The following is a 20,701-nucleotide window of genomic DNA, read 5'->3' as shown; positions in this document are numbered from 1 at the left end:
CCATCTGAAGTCATAAAAATAAATACATTATTAATATCAGGAGTAAGGAGAGCTGAACTTTTCTCTGGTTTGGAGTAATGGCATTAACCATCATGAGCAAATCAGAGCTCATGTATCTGAATGAGCCCATTTACTTAAAACACAGAATCAGACCTGATCCAGACCCAGACCCATCTTCCAAGTAAAATGAGGTGCATTCTGCTAAATTTTACAATGATTGCACGGCTGATGATGCTTTTTGATGATGTCTTGAGTTGATGTAACTCTTGATGTAAAACTTTTGGCATCAAATTAATTTGCAGCAGCCAGAGGGAGAAGAATCGTACCCTTAGACGACTGATATTGTACCTGATAAGCAGTAATTTGTGGAAGATCTCCAGTGAATCATTATAACCATCGGGAATCACTGCGTCCTCTGGTGCGTCCATATCGAACCACGCCTTCCAGCCCTTTTCATTCCGGGACACCTTTGTGTATGAACAGGAACGTGTGCATAAACATCAATATAATAATACTATTTATTAACTGTATGCCAATAAAACTCAACACAAATGTGTAATCATCATTATTCATAGGCTACAGTGTGTCAGAGTAAAAAGCAAGCTTTGGGTATCAACTGGAAGGCTGTGAGTTTAAATCCCTTTAGTAGGGCCCTTAAATCTCTTGGTACAATGACTGACCCTGAGCTCTGACCACAGCTTTCAAACAAGTGTTCATATTTGTTTAAATCATTTTTCTATCTGCACATTTTTTGGTGAATTTGCCATTAGAAGTTATTATATTATAAAGCACATTTTACAGGATGTTACTGACCTGGCTCATGATGTTGGTGAACTGGGGCAGTTTGCTCAGCTCAACCAGGTTCAGCCATGTCATGTCCAGAATCCAGCGGAAGGGTTTACGAGGACAAGCTTTGAGATCCAGGGCGGCACCACCTTTAAACAGAGAGAGTGAAACAAAATTCAGATAAACAATCACTGTGAAATGTTCTCAGTTCTGCTCTGATAAACTGAACCTGGCTCCAAACATCAGAGGGATCCACAACCATTAATCCTTATATTTCACTGTAAGCTGTCGTGTCAAAGTGGGGACATGAAGAAATACTACTTTTTCAGTGTTGTAGGGAGTTTTAATGAACGTTTTAAATTATATCTCCCGAACTCGTTATTAAATCAATGTGCAGGATATTTTGCTTAATTAAAAATGCATTTTAAGGCCGCTCAGGTGGCGCAGCGGTAAAAACACGCGCTAGGACACCAGAGCTGGGATCTCACATACATCGTATCGAGTCTCGGCTCTGCCTGCCGGCTGGGCTGAGCAGCCACATGGACAACGATTGGCCTGTTGTTCATATAGGGGTGGGATATTAACCCGGATAGGGACTCTCTCATAACTGATGCAACTACGACCTCTGCTGACTGATTGATGGCACCTGCACAGAGACTGGGAGAGAGTGCGCTGATCAGGGTGTGTCTCTCCGTACACAGTGCTGATCCGCACTGCACTCGTCAAAGTGTAGGTGATGAGATGCATACGGCTGCTGCCCACGTGTCGGAGGGGGCGTGGGTTGGCTTCGTTCTCGCACTTAAAGTTGGGAGAAAAAGGGAGACAATGCATATACAGTATATATATTATATATATATATATATAAATATAAATAAATAAATATATAAATGCATTTTAAAGATTCCTGGGGACAGAAATGGCACCGATTCGGCGGAATGGTCCTACAATACCGTCACAGTATCGTCAGGTTTAAACATTACAGCAATGAAAACATGTTACTTCCAAAAGAGTTCAGCTCTAGGTCTACTACTGCATACAATCTTCTATAAGAACTCATCAATGCTCCTTTTATATCCTGTCAGGACAGCATCGCCTGCTTTGTGTTGTTTTTACCGTGTTTACAGTGTTAATTTGCCCTGTGCGAGTTAAAAATGAGTTTAGGGCATTAAATTAGAAAGTTAAAGAGACAGAGGGATAAATATTCCCTCGTGTGCTGTAGCTTTCTGTCTCAGGTGGCACCTTTAATAAGAATCTGGAACTCGCTGTGCTTGATGTTGCCCTTCTGCAGATCGATCTTGAGAGCCAGCAGCAGAGTGAAGATGAACTTGTGATTCTCGTACAGGCCTCGGACCGTGTATCTGAACACCTCGTACGTCAGACAGTCGATGATGTTAGCGATGCGCTTCTGGGTCAGGGGGGTTTTTTCTGACCTGGAAAAGATTCACTCATAATTAAAATACGCACTCATAATAAAGTGGTTACAGATGGAGGTGCGGGGTTAACGGCACCTCGACATGGAGAGGTCGAAGATCCTGAGGAACTGGGCGAGCGAGGTCTGGTACATGACGTTGACCATGCTCATCTCTGTGATGAGGAAGTAGAGGATGCTGCCGCGGGACGCCGCGGGACGGTACTCCTCCTGAGCGGCGAGGATCTTCGTCTCCGTCTCGGTGGCCACGTTGAGCTTCTCGCTCACCTCCGCTGCTGTTTCCTTAGTGACTCTCAAGATCCCGATCATGGACTCGTCGTCGACCAGAGAGCCTGAACAGACAGAGACGGGGGTGGACTAAACAACAAGTCTATTTTCATTTACAAGACCTCTAAAAGTTTCTTTATTACTTACTCAAATAACTTACGGTGACCTTGTGCTACATGGACCAGTAAGTTTACTCAAGTTCAACCGGTAATTGTGATATTTGTAAGAATCACAGTTGTGTCCAGTCAGCACATTATTAACCCTTTAATGGTCTGCTCAACCATTTGTCTGAGTTTACTTTGAGTCTAAATACTTGGGTAAAAATAAGCTGTATTTCTTGTTTGGGCCAGATCTACTCCTTGGTTGACGTGTTAGTTTACTCCCAAAAAACTAAGAAAAGAAAGTAAATTAAATAAATAACTTTTTAACTTTTCATTGCTGAGACCATGCTGGTTTCCCATGCCAGCAGAGAGCTGGACACATCAATCATCTGCGCCTCCGTGCCCCCTCTGTCAGCCAGCATAGCAACACAGAAGGACATGACTCTTTATTTATTTATGAGGATTTTAACATCATGTTTGACGCACTTCATTCATCAGTTCACAGGTTTAATATCAAACACAGTCATGAACAATTTTGTATCTCCAGTTCACCTCACTTGCACGTCTTTGTACTGTGGGAGGAAACCGGAGCTCCCGGTGGAAACCTACGCAGGCATGGGGAGAACATGCAAACTCCACACAGAAAGGACCCAGACCGCTCTACCTGGGGATCAAACCCAGGACCTTCTTGCTGTGAGGCGACAGTGCTACCCACTAAGCCCGACATGGTAAATTCATTCCGCCACGTTACAGTAGCGGTTGTTAGACCTGATCTGTTACAGATGAATACATGAATATACTCATGACTTCATGACTAAATACTAAATTATTATTTTGGTATGGTCTTATATACGCACCTTTTGTGGTGCTGAGCTTGTAAAGCAAATTATCCTCCAGCTCTTTCATCTTCCTCTTGTTGGCCGTGACGTCCTGCATCAGATTCAGCCTCTCAGCCTCCAGTTCCTGTGTAACATCAGTCAGTGATGGACCGGCTCATTATTTATCACTGAAAGGAATGTAAGGGATGACGTGAAACGTGTGCAGACGTACGTATTTCTCGGTCAGGATGACTCTGCCCAGCAGCTGGTTCTCCAGGCCCTTCATGGTCACGGTGAAGTCGATGATGGAGGTTTTGGCACAGACCTCGGGCGTGTAGGACGGGTTGGGCAGCTTGGTGGCGATGTAGAGTTGGAAGCCGTCCATCACGTCGATCTCTTTGTCTCCGACTTTAACCTGTCGTACGCAGTGTTTCGGTTAACACTGAACAGGATATGCAGGCACGTCCTGATGTAAAAGCTCTGGTACCCACCTACATCTGCCCTGTGATTAATCCATTCATTGTTTATTTATTTACATGCATGGGCAGTGGTAGTTCAGTGATTAAGGTACTGGACTAGTAATCATACGGTTGTCTGTTTAAGCCCCATCATCACCAGGCTGCCACTGTTGGGCCCCTAAGCAAGGCCCTTAATCCTTAAATGCTCAAACTGTATTCAGTCATAATTGTAAGGGCCTTTGGATGAAATGTGATAGAAATGATTGACATGTAGGGCGGTTGTAGCCAAGTGGTTAAGGTACTGGACTAGTAAGCAGAAGGTCGCTGGTTCAAACCCTACCACTGCCACTGTTTGGCCCTTAAGCAAGGCCCTAAACCCTCAATTGCTCAGACTGTAAGTCGCTTTTGCTAAATTCCGGAAATGTAAATGTAACGCTCACCTTGTAGGAGGATCCAGACTTGATGAAGTTCTTCTCCAGCACGTTATCCAGCGCTGGGTCCAGCTCCTCGGGTACATCCTCGATGAGCAGAGGGCGACCCAGGGACAGGCTGTCCTCCAGATGGGTGCGGAAGTACTTGTGATTCAGAGACGTGACCTTGGAACGATACGGAGCGTTCGTTAGCATCATGTCGTGTACCTAGTGCTGACGTTAGCTAGCCTGAGCCACGGATCTGACCTGGAGCTCGTTGGCTTTCTCCTTCTTCTTGATCCAAGCCTTGCCCTGAGTCTGGGGGTCGATGAGGAGGGGGAAGCGGGTAGCTTTGGTGACAATGATGCCGTTCTGCACCGACAGGTCATCACCCGGAAGGCCCTGCAGATTCCACTCGCTGATCTGAACGAGGGGGGAGAAGATACCACCTGTGAGGGTCTTCCATCAACATTCCATCAACAGCCTTCACTGATCCCACTCTCATCAGGCATCAGTACTGACTACTGATTAATCAGGGCTTCTCTTTACACTCAGAACATTTACTGTTTTGTTTTGGATTCATCCAATCATAAGCTTGCTGGTTCAAGCCCCACCTTTGCCAGATTGCTGCTGTTGGGCCCTTTAGCAAGGCCCTTAACCCTTAATTGCTGAGACTGTACTGTCACTCTACTCTAAGTCGCTTTAGATAAAGCACCAGTACCAGCACTGTAACCAGAACTGAGTATCTAGGACTAAATCCCACATCATGTAGGTGGTATTAAGACCAGGATGTTAAATAAAATCCTACTGTGGGCTGGTCCACCAGCATGGAGATCAGGTTCAGGTTTTCAGTGAAGGGAATGTTCTTCTTCGTGAGCTCGTCCTCCCAGATCTCCTTCAGCAGCATGTTACGGAACTGTTGGTTGAACGGACCACAGTAGGACAGGAAGCCGGTCAGCTGCAGGACGTCTCCAACCAGCCTGAGAGCAGAGCAGAGACAGACACGTGAACCTCGGTTCGACCCCAGGAGCCGTGGAGAGACTGAGAGAAACCTGCCTGCTGATCTGTGAGGTGAACTCTCTGCTCTGCTCGGTCCAGCGCACTTTCTCCCCGCTCAGCCCGTCGATCAGAGCGGAGGCCGTCTGCATTTTATTTCTGCACGATTCGGCGTCGTTCAGCAGATCCTGAAAACAGTTAACGTTATTCCAGTGTCTCGTAAGCATTAGATGCACGTTTACACACACAGTGATTTGTGAAATAAAAAGGCCACGAAATGCTCTGATTGGGCCCCGGGTATTAGGGAATGTGGACTTGGATCAACAGCTAATGTTAGTACTGTGGTACCTTGTAACTGTACGTCCCCTAAACTCAAAATCTGAAACTCGACGGCCTTCTTTGAGAAATTTGTACCCTTAAACTCAACGTTTCCCTCAAACTCAACGTGTGCTTTGATCAGCGCTTGGCTTGAGCGGTGTGGTAAGATGTCATGTGAACATGAGCTGAATCTGCATTAGTGTGGAATAAGCGTCAGATCCAGGGTTACAGCTCCACATGATTCTCCTTCCTGTTTCACTTTGTGTTACAGCTCCAGCTTCTGAGAAATGGTGAGAATCAGAATCAGCTTCTCCCAGAGTCTAAAACTCTTAACTTAATGTATTAAAAGAACAACATAAAAACACTAAACCTCTCTTCATTATTACTGCTCATAAGTTCTCTCCACTCATTAAAAAGCATAACAAAACAATAAAGTAAAGCTAAAGTGCAGCTTTTATTGCATTTTTAACAGTTAGTAATTGTATTTCAGTGTGTTTATATTATATTTGTGTTATTTTCAGTGTTTAAGAGTCAAAAACAACCTCATTATTTTACATGAGACTAAAATATCTGCAGCTCACCGGGACCATGGACGCATTAACAGGTTCCCCAAACATCCTTATGGGGGAAAATACCTCGAAACTCAACGTCTTTAAAACTCAACGCCACGCCCAGAACCGACTGACGTTGAGTGTCTGAAGTGGAGTCTGACTGGTGACTGGAAATTTAAGGTGGTAACTGCAGTCTGATTGGCTACAGTGAATTTTAGTGCAGGTAGATGGACTGATTAGGTAGGAAGCGCTCACACACACACACACACACACACACACACATACACACACTGAGTGCTTGATCTGTTGAGATGAAAATCCCAGTATCTACAGTTAAAACTGATGTATGATGCACCAGTCACCAGTAGAAGAGGACGTACCTGCTTCTCCTTCATGGCTGCTTCGAATTTGGCCAGCACCATGTCCAGCTCTGCCTGCTTTTCATCCAGCTGGGCCTGAGCGTTAGCCAGTTCCTTATTAGCTGCCGTTAGCCTGTTCTCCTGAACGCTGAGATTAGCCTGGGTAGGAAGAAGGCAGGATATGCCAGTGTTACTAATAAAGTTAGAGAAGAGTCTTGTGTGTGTGTGTGTGTGTTGGGATGCTGGTAACGAATGTGCTTTTGCCGCTGATGAACCAGAAGTGAACATCACACGTTACATTTAGGTGCAGGGGTATCGTATATTACGCTCGCCCATCACAGCTGAGATCTGGGACTGGCACCCTGCTCTGCAATGGACTGGCACCGAGTTCAGGGTATTCCTGTCTCGAGGTTAATGAAAATTAAATTTGCGATCGTAGCCCAAAATCAAACCCCCTGCACCACTCCAGCTCACAATTTAGGAGTCTAATGACTGGCAGTGATTTTAGTCTTGCTGCCTCAGCATGTCCATATTTATAATCACACAACACACAAAAGTGAGACCTGTAAGAAAAGCCTTTAATCTTTGAGTTTTTAATCGTATAGATTGTATATATCCATGATTAATAAACCACCGTATGTATTTTGAAGTGATTTCTGTGGGTCCGGCTCTCGTGTTTTACCTTCAGTGGCAGCACCTCCTTGTTGATGCTGAAGAAGGTGGCCATAGCCTGTGTCCAGGACAGCAGACCCGCCACGTTTCCGCACACTTTACTGGCGTTCTCCAGCGTGTAATCCTCCATCTGGAAGTACGGCTCCAGCAGCTCCATCGTCTCTTCGGTTATCGTGTCCTTAGGAAACTGCTGCAGTGACGTCAGGAAGCCGCCGCCGCTCATCAGCTTAGGGGTGAAGAGAGGAGACTCGTATCATTAGTCTCATTAGAACCATCAGATCTCGTGAGGTCCTGCACGGTGTTTCAGGGATTTTACCTTCATGGCTTCGCTCCAGGAGGGCTTAAGGCAGTGCCTCTCTGGATCCATGACGACGGGGTCCAGCTTCTTGCGGAAGAGAAGCAGACAGCAGTCCATAATTCTCATGATTAAATGTGGTGGCTTGGACAGTTTCCTCACTGTTGCGATATCGGCCGGTTTGATGGTCTGTTAAAGACACGAGGTCAAAAACGATTTACAAATCTAGGATATAGTGGTTTCAGATCCTACAGTCGTTCCAGTGAACAGGACAGGACAAGGGTAGAAAGGACAGGCCACACAAACAGAACCACACACACTCGGCAGGGAACCGAACAAGTCAACTCATAAAACAGAATCAAAGACCCAGAACGACTCTACCCTGTATCAACTGAGTTAATGACAAAAGTTAGAGAGCGCTAGCAGGAGATCTAGCAAATAATTCAGAGGGCAAAGCCAGTCAGTCAGAGGTACGCTGTTAGACGGTGCTTCTCAGGTAGTGAGGAACCTTTAATGAGGCGCAGAAAATGCTTTGAAGTTTAGTTCAGAGAGAACTACGCTTTCTGTCGGCCTGTGTGGGCGTGGCAGGTTGGGTCTCACTTAGCATTGTGCTTCAGAAATCGTTTTATAAGCACCTATAAGCGTTTCCTGCTTATTTCTATTTTAGGTTTCTTCTGTCATTAAAATTTAAAGAGAGGTAACTCTTGGATCTCACTTCTTCAGGTTTGTATATATAGTACAAAAGTATTTGGACACTTCTTTTAATTATCGAATTCATGTGCCGAGCCATACAAACGCTGTCATCTTTCGACTGAACGGGCACAAATTCCCACAGGCATTCTGTATTTCAAAGTCATTTAAAGAGGCTTTATTAGAAAAGCCGCTGTCGTTCTAGCTGAATAGATCAGACGCCACTGTGTGTTTTTAAAATGGGAGGTCTGACAAGCCCATGGTCAGGTGTCCAAATACTTTTGAGCTGCTACATCAGTTTTTGGAACTCACGTTTAAAGCCGCCTCAGCTTTCATGAGTGCAGGTTCAGCCGCCTGCAGCTTCAGCTCTGCCACACCTTTTTCCTTCTCGATTTCCTCCACGATCTTCAGCGCTTTATCCTTCACCACCTGCACCTCGTTTTTGACCACAGAGGCGGCCTCGGCGCTCACAGTCACCTCCTTGAGGACCTGCACGACCAAGTCCATGAGCTCACGATCGATCTAGCAAAGTGAAAACGCTCTGCTCAGTTCTGATCGAATGATGTACCTTGTCGGCTCGGGCCGAGGCCAACGCCAGCTCCTGCTCCTTCACCACCAGGTCTCTGGACAGCTGCGCGACGGATTCGCTGGCTTCCATTAGCTTGGCTAGACCTGGGAAACGAGCAGGGCTTGATCACTCAAACACACTCGTACACACACAAAACACATTACAAATGTACTGGCCTTGTCCCTACCGACATTCATGCGCTCAACAAGAGTGTTGATGTGGGTGTGCTTCTCTGTATAGAGGGTTTTGTATCCATTGATGAAGGACAGGTAGGATTTCGGGGTGACGTGGGCCCTTCGTCTGAATCTGAATAAAAAGAAAGAGGAACAGAAAGGTTGATTCCAGACTTTGGACCACAAAACCTGATCTGTAGCAAAAGAAAGGGACAGATTTCATGAATTCAGCTCGATTATACATGAATACCTTTTGGTATAAGTGGAATTGGTATGACCAAAGGTATCTGGACACCTGACAATGAGCTGTTTAGCTAGAACAATAGCCGATTCTCTAATAAAGCGCTTCAAATGACTCTGATATTACAGTATGCCTGTGGGAATTTGTGCCCGTTAAGTTAAAAGATAACAGCATAGGTTAAACCCTTGATATAAGGTACAAGGGACAGTGGGAGCCTAGTGGATAGAGCTTTGGGCTACCAGTCAATGACTGTCAATGCAAATCCAGGCTCTGTCGTGCAGCCACTGTTGGGCCCTTGAACAAGGCCCTTAACCCATTAAATAAATTCCCTTTAAATGAATGTTAGACGTCATCACTGTGAGATTCGATTGATGAGGCAGCAAAATATGCCCCGAGGACCTGGGTTTGATCCTCGTCTTGACCCTCTTTACTAGTTTGGGTGACTTAGTGTCTATAAAACTGAGGTTCTCTAACATGGCTGTATCTCTAAGTACAGTACGGTACCTCTCAAAGTAGCTCTCGCAGGTGGAGGAGACTCTGTCGTGATAGACGGCCATAGTCTGGACCACCGCAGTCTTCACCTCAGGCGAACAGACCATGTGGAAGTCCGAGAGGAAATACTGGGACACGGCCATCAGGGCTTCACTCGGCCACGGGGTGAACCAGTCCATGGTGCATCCGGATATCAGTCCGGGGAACTTCAGAGAGCGGGAGCGGAACTTCTCCCCCACCTGATCAAAATATTCCACATTATGAAGCGTGTTAATTCACTTCAGTCTTAAAATTACAACGATTTCTGTAACTGCTCTTTTACTGTGAGTGAATCTGACTCACATTCTGAGAGAATAAAATGAAGAGCATCAAACAGAGGGGTGAGACTCACCGGGGAAAAACACAGCACCACATGGAGGTTCTTTTTGGCCCGGGAGATGAAGTATTCATACAGATTATCAAAGGTGGGCGGCACTCGGGGCGTCTCCTTTTTCATTACGGGGATGAGATTCTGTGTTATCTCGTCCAGTTCATCACGAGCAAAAAGGTTCGAGACCTAGAGGAGAAACATGAGAAAGTGAATATCAAGTGCAGTGTGTTTTTACTTCCGCAGAAATGATCCGTATTACTAGGGCTCGACTAAATTCACTGGGAAATGTGCTTCATTTTACGGACGTCTTTACAGTCTTTCATTAATTTATGTCATTAATTAAAAATGTCATTAATTTAAATATTAAAGCTCTTGTCCGTGTTCCACATCTTGGTCATTTTGACTAACTCATTGCAAACTGAATTGCCGTAGGACTGCTAGTGTAAGAGACTTTTCTGTGATGTTGTTTGCTGATAATGAGCGCATTTTGTCCCTTTGTGGATTCCATAATCGAAAGTGTGTTTCTCTACACACGTGATCATCAAACTCTAAAGACGCTCGGTTACACTAGGGCGCCTCACAGTGCGGATTAACCAGTAATCTTGATGCATTTGTACTGCACGTGAATAAAAAATGGTAAATCGCTAAACCGTACATTTTAAATTTCACAGCAAATTACATATTACACGGGGAACGGCTCATTTCACGGTCCATGGCGCCATTCTCACGTCCGTGAATCGGTAGGGACTTAGTTATTAGTGATTAGTGAAGCTGCTTCACCTCTCCAGATGACAAAACATTGTTAAGGTACTCTAGGAAGGCCTCGTCTTTTATCTCGTTGTCCGTGAAGATGAACGTGACGCCTTTTCCTTCAGCGCCGGCCGTTCTGAACAGCACTTTCAGGTCATCCATCAGGTTGCTGATGTTATAGGTTCTGAGTGATACAGGATAAAGATGTAAAAAGTGCAGAATCACTGATATTCTGCAAATCACTCAACCCAGGGAACTACGCCGTCTCACCTAGTGAGTGTAATCTGGAATATCCTGTAACCGGCGATGTACGACGCGAGCCGTGAAAGGCTTTGCTTGCCCGACCCTCCCACTCCCACCAGCAGAGCGCTTCCTCCATCGGTCCTGATGATGCGGGAGATCTGCGGCCGAGAGAAACTAGCAGTTTTTATAAACTCTGGGTTTAAAGGCTGAGCTGTGGTCAGAACTTTACACTGACCTTGATGAGGTGGGTCATGGCATCAGTAAAGAAGACCAGGTCCAGATGTGAGCCCCGAACAGCCTCGTTATACTGGCTCTGATAGAACCGCAGTCTCTCCGACAGGAACTGGAAGTCCGGCACCTGGGAAATATAGCAGAAGTGTGATGTGTGTAAGATTTATACTAGCCCTCGTCCCTTCCCACATGTGCCTGGCTGATCTGTGACACCGGCCAGGTGCTTTACTGTGTATGGAGCATCATGCAATGTCCTGGAGGAACCTCGAGCAGACAGCAGGAGCTGCTGGTGTATTTAATCAGCTCTCATTACAGCCCAGCTGAGACCAGGTCAGGACCATGTTTTAAAATAAACGTACCAGTTCATAGATTTTGGGAGCGTCGAGACAGGCGTCATCAGCCTCCTCTCCTGTAGGCTCTGGAGCCTCTCTCAGGAAGTCCACAAAGTAAGGGTCGGGGTGGAGGTGTGGCACCAAAGCAGGATCCACGTGTTCCTGAATGACCTGGGCTATAGACTTCTCGAACCAGTGCTTATCCTCCTCACACACAAACCTGGAATACACACAGCTAGTCATTAGATAGATAGACAGACAGACAGACAGACAGACAGACAGATAGATAGACAGATTGACCCTAGATAGATAGACAGATAGACAGACAGACAGAGAGATAGATAGACAGACAAATAGAGATAGATAGATAGATAGATAGATAGATAGATAGATAGATAGATAGATAGATAGATAGATAGATAGACAGACAGACAGACAGATAGATAGACAGAGAGATAGACAGACAGACAGAGAGATAGATAGACAGACAAATAGAAAGATAGATAGATAGATAGATAGATAGATAGATAGATAGATAGATAGATAGATAGATAGATAGATAGATAGATAGATAGATAAATAGATAGATAGACAGACAGACAGAGAGAGATAGATAGACGGACGGACAGATAGACAAATAGATAGATAGATAGATAGATAGATAGATAGATAGATAGATAGATAGATAGATAGATAGATAGATAGATAGATAGATAGACAGACAGACAGAGAGAGATAGATAGACGGACGGACAGATAGACAAATAGATAGATAGATAGACAGAGAGATAGACAGACAGACAGAGAGAGATAGATAGACGGACGGATAGATAGATAGATAGATAGATAGATAGATAGATAGATAGATAGATAGACAGACAGACAGAGAGAGATAGATAGACGGACGGACAGATAGACAAATAGATAGATAGATAGATAGATAGATAGACAGAGAGATAGATAGACAGACAGACAGAGATAGATAGACAGACAGACAGACAGATAGATAGACAGATAGATAGACCCTAGATAGATAGATAGATAGATAGATAGACAGACAGAGAGAGATAGATAGACGGACGGACAGATAGACAAATAGATAGATAGATAGACAGAGAGATAGACAGACAGAGAGAGATAGATAGACGGACGGACGGACAGATAGATAGACAGACAGGTAGACAGACAGACAGAGAGAGATAGATAGACGGACGGACAGATAGACAAATAGATAGATAGATAGATAGAGAGAGATAGATAGACAGACAGAAAGACAGACAGCCAGACAGACACCTTACCGGTCTGCGATGACTCGAGTGCATTCACACTTGAACAAGGACAGGAGGGTGGCGACTGTCTCACACTCTTCTGCTCTGATCTTCAGCATGCCCTGCCAAATCCTGGACAGATCTCTTAGGTTGAAGAAGTAGTGAAACTTTGATGGAGTGGGCAACATCTTCCCCTGTAACACAGTGCAGGAGAGGTTTGGACTCTTTCACCTCACAGGGAGTGATCATTTTACTAACGATGCATTTTACCTTGGTCCATTGCCAGAGAATCCGGGAAGCGGGTACGAGACGCTGTACAGTGTCAGAGATCTCTGGTGTAAATCCTCGACACTGATGGAAATATCCACAGCCAATAATTCCTAATAGAAAAGTACTGGTCAGTTCTCTGTGAAACAGCTTCAAAGGTTTGGCATGAAAAAGAAAGACAGAACCCACTAATAATGAATAATTAAGGTCCTGCCTAATTCAGACCGTGAAAATCACAGCACGGATCGTGAAATGTGCAGTATAAGGCATCCTAGCAATCTTACAGTAATTACATTAACCTACGAGACTTCACTACCTGACCGTGTTTGATGTGTGTTTTACGTATTAAGTGCATTTTGTCCCTTTGTGGATCCATAATGAATGTAAAAGTGTGTTTCTCTACACACGTGATCGTCTCTGTGCTGCACCTCAAAAAGAACAAACCAGTAAAGTTTTCTGCTCTAAATAGTTTGTCTGTGTTCAGTTGATTTCTTTCTTTATAGACTCAGTAAACATTAAAGACGCTCGGTTACATCAGCAATCAGTGTAAAGCAGCTAAAAACACCAAAACATCCCCACATTTTGCCCCAGTGTTCCTCCCAATCTAGTCGTATCCAGTTACCCCATCATATTTCACTCCTGACCGAGCGCAGTACCGACGTGATTATTACCGAAGATCATGTCGATGGAGGAGTTGGCCGGAAGCGTGCAGTTAAACACTGTGAACTGTCTCTTCAGTCTCTGAGGAATATCGTTCCTGCCACCGCCGGGATGGATCATGGCGGCCATCATCTGAACGTCTGTTATGGTGGTGAAATCACCGGGTTTATCCAGACTGTACATGCCCGACATCTCCATCGTCTGACGCACTATTTCATTTGTGATCTACAGAAAAAAAACATGAAATATTACAGATTATTTATAGACTGTGTGGCCTCCACTTCTTATCACCATTACTGGACAAACAACAATTAAACTGGACTTTAACTCCAACCACCTCCTTGTTTCTACACTCTGTCCATTTTATCAGCTCCACTTACCATATAGAAGCACTTTGCAGTTCTACAATTACTGACTGTAGTCCATCTGTTTGTCTACATGCTTTGTCAGGACCCCCACAGAGCAGGTATTATTTAGGTGGTGGATGATTCTCATGGTGACACTGACATGGTGGTGGTGTGCAGGTATGAGTGGATCAGACACAGCGGCGCTGCTGGAGTTTTAAAACACCTCACTGTCACTGCTGGACTGAGAATCGTCCACCAACCAAAAATATCCAGCCAAGAGCGCCCCGTGGGCGGCGTCCTGTGACCGCTGATGAAGGTCTAGAAGATGAGCGACTCAAACAGCAGCAATAGATGAGCGATCGTCTCTGACTTTACATCTACAAGGTGGACCGACTAGGTAGGAGTGTCTGATAGAGTGGACAGTGAGTGGACACGGTGTTTAAAAACTCCAGCAGTGCTGCTGTGTCTGATCCACTCATACCAGCACAACACACACTAACACACCACCACCATGTCAGTGTCACTGCAGTGCTGAGAATGATCCACCACCTAAATAATAGCTGCTCTGTGGGGGTCCTGACCATTGTAAAACAGGGTGAAAGCAGGTTAAAAACAAAGTGCTTCTATGTGGTCAGTGGAGCTGATAAAATGGACAGTGAGGTGGTTTTAATGTTATGGCTGATCGGTGTATATTTGTATCGATGTTTAATTTTCCGACCTGATCTCCCCATTCATTGACGACAGGCATGTTGATGTCATCAATAAAAACGGTCAGTCTCCGTCTGCCGGGGGGTCCGTATGTGCTGCCCAGCCGCTTCTCTATGTAACTCTCTACTGCCCGCTGTAATCAGAACGGCGTTAATCAGAATCAGTCATCGGTAATGGTGAGTTTTACTGCATCTCCTTCCTTTCCTTCACCTGGAACATGATCGGCTCCGTGGCGGAGGAGAAGTTCATGGATTTGAACAGATCCATCTCAGGGTTGTATTTCTTCGTGTAGGCCTTAATCATGACCGTCTTGGCAGTCCCCTGTTCACCGGTGAGGAGAACAGCCTAAGCACAACACACACACACACAAAATTTCTAATCAAGGGTCAGAGACACACAGTCCACGTGTGTTCCAGCAGTTAGATATGTGACGACCTTGCGCTGTTTTGCGATGGCCTCAATCAGGAAGCTCGTTCTGGTGTTGTCCACGTTGGGAACGAGAATGGACGTGTAGTCTGGTGCCGAGTCTGTGGGGTAGACGTACTGCACGACGTATTTACTCCAGTGATCCCAGTCACCTGAAATAAAAAAAATCCACTTTATAGGCTGCAAATAATCAGCAATAATGAGTAGGGATGTAACGATACACTACCCACGATGCGATTCACGATACGAATTTTTCCAGATTGTTTTAAACAAAATTAAATTGAAGACAAATTTTCCTTTTATTATTCTCTTTAAAAAAAAATAAAAAATACTGCATTTGTGCTTATCTTTTATTTATCTAAATAATGAAAGTCCTTTTATTTCTGAGGTAGGTGCAAACTATGCAAAACAATGCTGCACGTTTCCCTTTTTGTGTAAAAAAGCTGAAATGAAATTTTAAAACAAACCCCACATTAAATAAATACATAAATGATACAAATAAAGAAAGTATCCTCACATAAATACATTCTGAACCTGGCAACCCTGTAGTGACTTCAACCAGGCGAGGTGAATAGCACCAGCGCCCTCTGCTGCTTAAAGTCAATATCGATTCATTATACTGTACATGTAAACCGATTTGAATCGTTACACATGTGAATGGATTTTTAACTGTCTGGTGGTGCATCGTTACATCCCTAATAGTGAGGGCTCATTTTTTATTAGGCTGGACGCAGTCGTTTGTTCCCTGATCTGCTTCCGGAAGCAGAGACACGATTCCAATCACCAAAATACCCCACAGTCCCAAAAACACCAGGAATACCTGTTGCCTCCAGCTTTATTAAGTCGATGTGGTAAACTTGCCGTTCTGATTGACCATGTACTCGAACATGGTCTGGCCAGGCTCTGTCGGTGGCAGGTCAAGCTTGCTTTCATGAGAGCGAACGAACAGCTCCATCTTGTCCCGGTCATCCAGTTCCAGCAGAGCTCCCAGACTCCACATCATGCAGAACACGAAGAGGCGCTCCAGGTGCTCGCTGCTCAACGTGCCTCCAGCATCTTTAGGAGGAATCAGACCCTCCAGCAGGTTTACCGACTGGACACACACGTCAGGTGGTGAGCACCAGTACGGGTATCAGCGCAGTAAAGTAACGTAATAGTAACCGAGTAATTATTCAAGTGTAATGATCATTAATAAAGATTTAAAACTGATCTGGATGCTGATAATGAAGTACTGAAGTACTGACCACACTCTTTCATACTGCATGACTGTAGTTTACCTGCATAACGTAGTTGCACTCCAAGAGCTGCATTTTTGGCTTGAGGTTTTGTTTCATGAATATATAAGCATCTTCAAATATCTTATCATACAGGCTCATCAGGCTGTCAGCTTCCTGAGCACTGCGCTTGTTGGTCCAGCCCTGACACACACACACACACACACACACACACACTTTGATATACTGCAGCTTGAATTGTTATTAACCAGACTTATAACTGGTCACAAAAAGCTTCATTATTATTATTCCTTATTTTACTAAGCAGATGATGAGAGTGAGACCTGTTAAGGAATCCTGTTACGGAAGAATAAATATTGTACATTTATATTTTTATTTAGTTTGACTGCACTGTAACCACCAAGGGAAAACGACACATCATGTTTTATTTTATTTGAGACTTTATTTCTACAGCAGCATGGTTGCATCTTTCCCTTTTTCTCCAAATCTAATCACATCCAATTCCCCAGTTATATCTCAGAATCAGAATCAGATTTATCGGATAAACACAAGGAATTTGGTTCTGGCTGATGGTATCTCTGTAGTATAAATATCTCATATAAATATCTGCTCTACTGCTGTAAATCTCGACCCTGACTGAGGAGCACAGTACCTAACACATGCCCCCTCCGACACATGTGTAGCAGCCACTTCTTTTCACCTGCATTAGGTGGGCAGGGATCAGTATGGCGTACTGAGAGTCACGCACTGCTCTCCGCTATTCACCATCTGTGTCATGCGGTGTCTCGACCAGCCAGCAGAGGCCGCTATTGCAGCAGTACATTTACATTTTCAGTATTTCACAGACACTTTTATCCAAAGCGACTTACAGTACTGTGACAGTATACAATCTAAGCAAATGAGGGTTAAGGGCCCTGGCAACCTGGCAGTGGTGGGGCTTGAACCAGCAACCTTCTGATTACTGGTCCAGTACCTAAACGCTAGGCTACAGCTGCCTGTAATGAGGAATCCCTTCAGCCCATTAGAACTTAAGATCATAAGATCCACTTTCCCACAGAATCCTTATTTTCTTCCTACTTCTTAATACTTGCCAGTGGGTGGATTAGCAGATCTAAATTCCCTCTAGGTTTGAGTCTGTCTGTCAATGTGGTATTTCTTCTTTGCATCTAGCTTTTTTCCTGGGTGGATCTGAATCCCCCTTGACCCTGATCAGGACTAAGCAGTAAGTGAGAGTTAGCAGTTATAAATGAGAACCTGCAGAATGGGTCTCCAGCTGAGAGCGGAGGAGCTCATGAACACCATGCCCACTCTGGAGACGGTAGCGGGAGAAGCATTGTCCATGTTGTGCACCTCAAACACCAGCTTACAGCTCGGGGACATAGGGATCCGGTCACCGTTCGCCAGGGTCAGAGTTTTGTTGTCGTCCAGCACCGAGTTCAGGTTCTCGATCCAGATGGCGTCTACTGGCCCATCCAGCACAATCCAGATGTTTTCTCCTGAATAAAGAATAAATACATGATGTGCAGTGTGCAGTGCTCATTCTGAGGGAGTGAAAACATTTACAAAGCCTAAAGATAATAATTGAATAATATTAATGTCATGTTTAATACATGAGCTGCAGTTATGTGTTTGTACTGGTTTATGCTGCTACTTCAAATACAGCAAAGAATCCTGGGGGTTTTAAAGCCTGAAGTTGTTAATTTTTCTCACTTCAGACCAGAACAATGGTTCACTCTGCCCTTCAAATGGCTGATAACTTTGGAAGAGTTTTTAAAACCCAGCTCATGCTCACCCTTTTTAGTTCTGAGAGTTTTCCTCCACAGGGTGGAGAAGATCCCGTCGGTCCAGTCGTTGGTAGCGGCGTCCAGACGGCCGAACATCTGGGGCGCGGTGATGGCTTTGGGGTTCATCCTCATCTCTCTGTGAGCAGCGCCGCACTCTGTCATGGCGCGCATGAGGATGTTAATGGCGGTCGTCTTTCCGGCTCCGCTCGGGCCGAGGGTCATCAGGCCGTGACGCACCCGCGACGCCTCGTATAACTGCCGGAAACATTTACAAAACGTAAACAGGTGATTATAGTGTAGTCATGATCATCGGTTCTGGTTTCACTGATGTAATGGAACTGACTGTGGGGTGAGTTAGATGCTTGTTATTAGTAGTTAATGCATATAGAGGCGGTATATTTATTTATGGGCGCTTGGGTGGCCACTATGCCAGGATCCAGGGTTCAAATCCCTAGTGGTGCACACAGACTTTACTGGCAATGTCTGGGGGTAAACAAGGCCCTGGCATCCTCACACACATATACACACACACACATATACAGTATATATATATATATATATATACTGTACATACACACATACATCCTCACACACATATACACACACACACACATATACAGTATATATATATATATATATACTGTACATACACACATACACACACACATACATACACACATACATACACACACACATATACACACACACACATATACAGTATATATATATATATTAGGGCTGTCAAACGATTAAAATTTTTAATCGCGATTAATCTCAGAATTTCATATAGTTAATCGCGATTAATCGCATTAAAAAAAATCTGTGTAAATGTTATAGAAAACAAGGATTTTTAAGTGAAATGTTACAATTAAAATGGTGAACACATTTTATGCTAAATGTACTGATGTTAAAAACTGCTGGGACAAGAGAAAACTGTAAGGGAGTTTTATTCACTCACATACTAGGCAGTAAATGTCAGATTGTAGGTTAGAATTTCTCCATCAGCAAACATTGTAGATCAGCGGTGCTTTAGGTGGGATAAGGCGTAGTTATTGTATCAGACTTGTCTGTGGTTGTATCGTGACGATGGTTTGATGGACGTTTCTACACGAAGTGAGTGTGTTTTGACCCTTTGGGGCTTCCATAGTTCATGAACTAACGTGCTCGACTCAGCTTTCCGGTATTCGGTACAGAAGAAGAAGTTAATTAAGTGTAATAAAGTGTTCTGCTCCCGACAACTTGTGAATATAGCGTGTATTTATTTCTTTATTATGCAAGTGCATCACTACCACGATCGGTTACATTATGTTAACAAACCGCAAATGAACAACGGTGGCAAGTCCGACATTAAAACGTTTGTTCTACCAGTCAAGTCTCAACATGAACTAGAATTTGCGTTAATGGCACTAATTTTTTTAATCGCGTTAACTTGAGGTCGCGTTAATGCGTTATTATCGCGTTAACTTCGACAGCCCTAATATATATATATATATACTGTATATGTGTGTGTGTGTATATGTGTGTGAGGATGTATGTGAGGATGTATGTGTGTATGTGTGTGTGTGTATATGTGTGTGAGGATGTATGTGTGTATGTATGTGTGTGTGTATGTGTGTATGTACAGTATATATATATATATATATATATATATATATATATATATATATATATACTGTATATGTGTGTGTGTGTATATGTATGTGAGGATGTATGTGTGTATGTATGTGTGTGTGTATGTGTGTATGTACAGTATATATATATATATATATATATTAGGGCTGTCGAAGTTAACGCGATAATAACGCATTAACGCGACCTCAATTTAACGCGATTAAAAAAATTAGTGCCATTAACGCAAATTCTAGTTCATGTTGAGACTTGACTGGTAGAACAAACGTTTTAATGTCGGACTTGCCACCGTTGTTCATTTGCGGTTTGTTAACATAATGTAACCGATCGTGGTAGTGATGCACTTGCATAATAAAGAAATAAATACACGCTATATTCACAAGTTGTCGGGAGCAGAACACTTTATTACACTTAATTAACTTCTTCTTCTGTACCGAATACCGGAAAGCTGAGTCGAGCACGTTAGTTCATGAACTATGGAAGCCCCAAAGGGTCAAAACACACTCACTTCGTGTAGAAACGTCCATCAAACCATCGTCACGATACAACCACAGACAAGTCTGTTACAATAACTACGCCTTATCCCACCTAAAGCACCGCTGATCTACAATGTTTGCTGATGGAGAAATTCTAACCTACAATCTGACATTTACTGCCTAGTATGTGAGTGAATAAAACTCCCTTACAGTTTTCTCTTGTCCCAGCAGTTTTTAACATAAGTACATTTAGCATAAAATGTGTTCACCATTTTAATTGTAACATTTCACTTAAAAATCCTTGTTTTCTATAACATTTACACAGATTTTTTTTAATCTGTCTCGCGTGTGT

The 20,701-nt window shown here is 43.9% G+C and overlaps 1 pseudogene; it reads right to left on the bottom strand.

Moving 5' to 3' along the window:
- The window catches only part of LOC134320313 (dynein axonemal heavy chain 8-like), a 57,633-nt pseudogene that overhangs the window by 6,335 nt on the left and 30,597 nt on the right, over window positions 1-20,701 (bottom strand).

This window comes from Trichomycterus rosablanca, chromosome 9 (assembly GCF_030014385.1).
Source record: "Trichomycterus rosablanca isolate fTriRos1 chromosome 9, fTriRos1.hap1, whole genome shotgun sequence".
Taxonomy (NCBI): Eukaryota; Metazoa; Chordata; class Actinopteri; order Siluriformes; family Trichomycteridae; genus Trichomycterus; species Trichomycterus rosablanca.
This window is presented reverse-complemented; position numbering and strand designations above follow the sequence as displayed.